This window comes from Pygoscelis adeliae, unplaced genomic scaffold, assembly GCF_000699105.1.
Source record: "Pygoscelis adeliae isolate BGI_AS28 unplaced genomic scaffold, ASM69910v1 Scaffold218, whole genome shotgun sequence".
Taxonomy (NCBI): Eukaryota; Metazoa; Chordata; class Aves; order Sphenisciformes; family Spheniscidae; genus Pygoscelis; species Pygoscelis adeliae.
In genome coordinates this window covers 352,986-359,171 of record NW_008825433.1, presented here as the reverse complement: position 1 = coordinate 359,171, position 6,186 = coordinate 352,986, and positions in this window count along the sequence as shown.

The following is a 6,186-nucleotide window of genomic DNA, read 5'->3' as shown; positions in this document are numbered from 1 at the left end:
AGAGAGAGCAAGCACACTCTGTTCTTACTTCTCCAGTGCCCTGGGAAAGCATGGAAGGAAGGATGTACCAGTAAGCCCCTGCCTTGGCATGCAGCACTCCTTCATGCCCAGCTCCTGAAGAATACCTGGCACTTCAATGAGTCAGACACAGGCAGCATCTGCACTGAAGCCAGACACAAAAACTGCCTAAAAGCCCCATCTCCCCCCAAGTACACAATCTCAGGACCATTGTAGAGAGAGACGGGTCAACGTTAGCAGTAAGATATCCCCTCTACTCTTGCAGTGATCTGTGAGCCAGGCAGAGCAATAAAGCATTAATGTGAACAGCAAGTGTGAATTTGAGTGCCCTTCAATGCATAGACAGGCATCGGCTTTTCGTCTGTAAAATACTACCGCAGTTGCCATAAAACCAGTCTGTACATTCTCCAACAGGTCAACAGTCTAGTTAGTCAGTGAATCAGGCCTCATGTCCCACTGAAGGCCAAATTAAAATATGGTGTAGGAACAGCCACTGAGCCTAGTGCAGAGCCCCTTTAACTCAACAGGAAAGGTCCTTATTAATTTCATTCTCTTTATTGCTAGTACTAAGACTTAGAAGCTGTTCATTAACACAGGGATCTGGTAACATTTAGTTCCTATTAAGTGGTTCAACAAAACAGGCTCTGTCGTGTCGAAGCACGCTATTTCAGCTCAGTGTATGAAAGGAATATTCACTCATAAGGACATGAACTGGCAAACACCAGTCAGGGCCATATTCGGCAGCAGGATATACCAGTAAAAAGCAAGCTGGTTAATATCAAGGGCTTGAGAGGCGGATGCGTTTTGCTTGCTTTCCATTGCAAAGTGCTGTCTAATTAACATTTCAGTCCACCCTGAAAGAATGAACAGAACCCCTTATAAGCCAGAGCCTCCCATGTGAGCAGGAAAACTGTCTGCAGATTCCAGATAGAGCAGTCCAAACAGGAAGGTACGCTAGCTGGCAGATCAAAAAATCCATTCTTCAGCTAAAACCATGGAAAACATACAGCCACAAGAGAAGTCTGAAGAAGAGATGAAGTCCAAAGACAAGACTTTCAAAACCGGGTGCCTACTCCCAGCCTTTAAAATCCACCTTGCAAGTAACTTCATCCGCACATCTGGTTTTCCTGCCAAACCTTATTACTTTCCCTCTTCCTGCTATAATTGTTTTATTTGCCATTTTACCCATTTTTTGGGGTCCCCTCACTTGTGCCCTCTATTTCTGTGCTGCTGACATGGAATGCTTTCCAAGGTTTTTCTTGTTTTCATTGGCAAGCATCTTTTTTTCCACTAGGTAGCTTCCTTTTGGTTTCCCTGCAGTCACACCTGCAGCTCTGCTCAAGGCTGGGAATACGGATGCAGATTTGTTACTGAGGGCTGCCAGCATCTGCTTTTGAATGAATGATACACAGGCAAGTCCCCGGTGACTGCATTTCACAGATCTAGCCACAGCTTTCCAGGATGAAGAACTGACTATCTGGCTGATAATGGAAGATACAGGAATAAAAACGGCTCTGAGGAGCCTCTCATGGCACCTCGGCTTCAGTGGCCTCTTGTAGAAAGTGCAGACAACAGCCACAATCAAGCAGACTAACTGTAGCAGTTCTGCTGGGTGTCAGAGCACCAGTATTCAAGGGACAATGAGAGCAGGTCAGACAAGTTTATTAAAAAAAGAAGATACCCAACTGAAAGACAGAAAAATATGTGTGTTCCTGGGGCCAGGTGGCTCACAAAAATCACTCCGTATCACTCACACTGCAGTCCTAACCCAGCATCCTAAGCTTAGAGCACCTCAGCAGAAAAAGCCATGAGGCTGGCAGATCCACGCCATCCACAAAGACAGGGCAGTCGGCCATCACTGCTGAGCATCTGAACAGCCCCACTCACCCACGCTGCAGCTGCTGCTGGTCAAGCATGGGCCAGCACAAAATAGAGCGAACACAGTAAGACAGGCTGGCTACAGGCTTTAGCCACATTAATGCAGTAGCTCACACCTACGCAGCAGCAGCCTGACCTCAGCAAGTCATGAAGTGCAGTTATCGGATGTTACCCAAGATGGTCAGAGTGATGCTAAAACACAAGACCTTGTCTTGATGTCCTCCTTCAGGATGCCATTTTGTCCCAGATTTTAGAAACTGGACACAAAACTGTGACACCACAGCACAGATTCTGCTCCAGGCTGAACATCCCACATATGCCTTTGCGGTTCACTCACTTCTAATAGAAAGTGGTTAAAAGGAACATGCTGCTACTTCACTTCCAATAGGTATAAGCTCTGTATTTGTTTTTCTTTGTACAAGGGGAAAAAAATAGATGAACATACACTTTACTCTGTTCTTTTCCTGGATACATGCCCAGAAATCAGAAATGGAAATACACACCAGTTCCAATGATTTACAGGAAAAATATAAACCCACATTTTCCCTCTGCGCAGCTTCCTGTGTCTCCACCACATTCAGCTATCAAAACTTTCAGGTGCAGGCTGTGGTAAATTGGTTCTCCAGGACTGCCTCCCTACAGTTAACAGAAAGCAGAGTACAGCACAGCAACACTCCAGAGTCCACACACTCCTGGACTGGGGAGGTCAAGGGAAAGATTCTCCCTGACTTCAGGGAGATCAGACGAGGTTCTGGAAGATATGTATAAAAATAAATGGCAAGGAAAAAAAATCTAGTCTCAGTAACACTGAAAGAAAAAGAAACCTTGCAAAAGCACTATGCAGCACGCTGAATATTGTTATTCTAATTGGAGACTAGAGAGCAAGCTGCAGGGCAATCCCCAGGTTGCAATATACTCAGTATAGAGCAACAGTCTCAAAAGCCCACCAGCCAAATCCACATAAGCTGCTTTTTCAGTAGTTGCGCTACATGTCACCCTGAACATCTGTCAGAACCATTTGCAAAATACTGGAAAACTAACTGCTAACAATTGGTATCCATCCTGCGCTGGGGTGAAAGGCCAGCAAAGGGGCTGGGCACTACAGAACCTGGTCGTTTTCTGCACTTTGTATAGTGGCCACCAGAGCTGCTGCAGCTCCCTGGTCTGGGGGCCAGGTCATGGTCCTGCTCAAAGCTAAGGCCCTGGTCTGCTCCATCACAGAAGAGTGGCTGTACTAGATCAGACTAGAAGTCCAGCTCCCCCCGCCGTACCCTGTATTCAGCCGGAGCCATAATTAGAGAAGATCAAGTACCAAATAAGCATGGCATCCTTAACATTGTCCCAACCTCCAGTTGTTTTAGCTCAGGGACATGAGCTGCTGTGGTTTCTGTATAGTTAGTAACCCCCAACCCCAACTTTCTCTTTCCTGAACTTATCCAGTTTCCCTCAAACTAATGTAAAGATGTTCACAACATCCTTTAACAAAAAGTTCCATGTGTTCCGTTCCAAAAGTTCCGCTAACCTTTGCATGAGGAATCAACTTTTTTTTAATCTTTAAGACTTTCTCCTATTAGCTTCATTTGATGTCCACCAGTTCTTGAATAGGAACACACAGTGAATATTCAACAAAGTGAATATTCAACCCTTTACATGCCACTTGTGATAGACTTATATCAGAGACTCCGCAGCTGCCTCTTTCCAAACCAGAGTCCCAGCTCACTTTGTCATATCCTCCTACAAAAGATTTTTGTGCCTTTGATCATGCTTGCAGCCCTTCTCCAAACCTTTCCAGCTCTACTACGTTATTTTTTAAATACAGAGATCAAAGCTTCACACATTATTCAAGATGCAGGCAAACAACATATTTACACATAACATCATGTTTTGTTCTGTATTCCTTTCCTTATAAGCCCCAATATTTGCTTTGCTTTTTTGACCACTAGTGAGTAAATTGACCTTTTCACCGAATTATCCACTAAAGCCCCGGGTTCTCACTCCAAAGATCCCACTTCCCAGTATGAGCTCAGCTCACTACTCATATTTTGTGAGAACTGGATTGTTTCTTCCCCACATGGATCACTTTATCATTACCTACATTGAGTTTCATCTGACATTTAATTAACGAGTCATTCAGTCTTATGAGGTCCTTCTGCAGTTCTCTAGCCAGCCTTCACCCTTGCTGCCCCTACCATGATAACTTAGTATCACCAGCAGCTTCTCTGCAAGTCATTTGTGTGCAGAGCTAAGAGCACACAGGTCCCAACACACATTCCTGTGTGATCTCCTGCCACTGCAAGAACTGACCATTCACCTTGTTTTCCAACTTTTAGCCAAATTATCTATCCATAACAGAACTGTCCTTCTGGTTTCACAGCTGCTTAGCTTCCCTAAAATCCTCTAATGAGGAAGCTGGTTTTTACAAAGGCTTCTGACAAAGTAGACTATACCACACAGATCATCTTTATCTACAAGCTTGTTGACTCCTACAGAGAACAGTAATACTTTGCAAGGCAGACATGCATTCTAACTCATCCCAAGTACAAAATACTTATCCAGACATCCTCTAATTTTACTTTTTATTATAGTTTCTACACTGTACCAAGTACTTATATCAGACTTACAGGCCTAGAATTACCCAAACGACCCTGGAAACCTCTTGAAGTTGGGCATCAAATTTATCACCTCCCGCTTCTCAGGTACAAAGGCAGCTCTAAGCCAGAGGTCACACAGTGCTGTAAGCTTGAGTTCCTCTGGAGTTTTTGGATGAGCACAATCTAGTCTTGGTGACTTGTTGCTGTTCATTTTGACAATTTATTCTATAACCTTCTACAGTCACTTCAGTTTCAGAAAGACTTTCTCAAGTGTACCCCAGAAGAAGGGTTCTGGCATGGGAAATCTCCCCAGGTTATTCTATGGAGAACACCACCACAAAGAATTAATGAAATTTCCTTGCATTGGCCTTAACAAGTTTAAGTATTCCTTTTATACCTCAATCATGTATTACTCCTACACATATTCTGGCAGGCTTCGTGCTCCTGATGCATTTGAAGAACATGTGTTAATTATTACAAAAGTTTGGATCCCTCTTGGTAGTTAATAGGACAAAACCAAAAATTTGAGTACCTTACTGAGCTTTATATATAACCTGCCAGAGTAGGATTTTTTTTTCTTTCTTCAAACATTATTTCAGCTTCTTGACAGATTCTTCTTACTTCTGCTAATCTCTGTTTGGGGCAAAAGTCAAATCATGACTTCCTGCAATCTCTTCTAACAGGTGCAGTGTCCTTAAGTTGTCTCCATGCCAGTTTGGTGGTAACACGCTCCCTTATTTTTACACAATTACCCTTCTCCACACTGAGGACAGCTGTGATGGATTATTTTTAGCCTCCCTTGCTCTAACAAGGATGATGAACCAAAGTACATTATAGTCCTCATTACAGAGTTTGTAGGATTCAGGACCTACATATCACTTGGCACAAAGCCGAGCACGCCCGCACCCCTTGCATGCTTGTTAATCAATTGCTCCATGAACCAGCCATTGATGAGTACCTCAACACTTGGTTTCTGCATTACATCTTGTTACCTTCACCCAATCGACAAGAAGGAAACTGAAGTCTCCCCATTACTGTTGTTTTTCTTGTCCCTCGCAGGCTTTCTCTTTTCCAAAGGCACTGTGCTGGCTGCTATGTCCTTCACTAGAGTTTTCACCCCACATGAAATTCCTTTTCCTTGGAGGCATTAACAGCCACAGCACATTTCTTCTTAGAAGCTGACTAGTTCCCCAGACAATTTATTGTGTTACTGATGCATGTCATGATCAACAATGTAATGATGGACATCTATTCACACTATAAGTAGAAACAAAGGTAACAGGACTCTATGGTAACAGTGGAGAGGCTGTTAACTGAAATGAAGGCTTTGGAGTGGAAGACATGACTATAATACCAGCCAAAGTGGATAAAATGAGTAAAGAGGACAGGGGAAAAGAAGAAAGTTTGTGAAACTAATCCAGGACTATATTTGTCATATTACGCCAGTGCTTTATATAGTCTCACTGTGCTCACAATCCCAGTCAGTGGAAGGACCATAATAACATTAGGCAGAAAAATCCAGGAATCCACATGCATAGTTTCCAATAAAGATCAGAGAGAAACCACTCCCTACAATCTATTTTGTTGTACAGAACAACAACAAAAAAACCCAACACAGAGCCTTGTTGATAGGAAAAAAACCCACACTCCCACACACCAACAAGCTCTGATGCAATGGGACACCAGCAAGCTTGAGTTT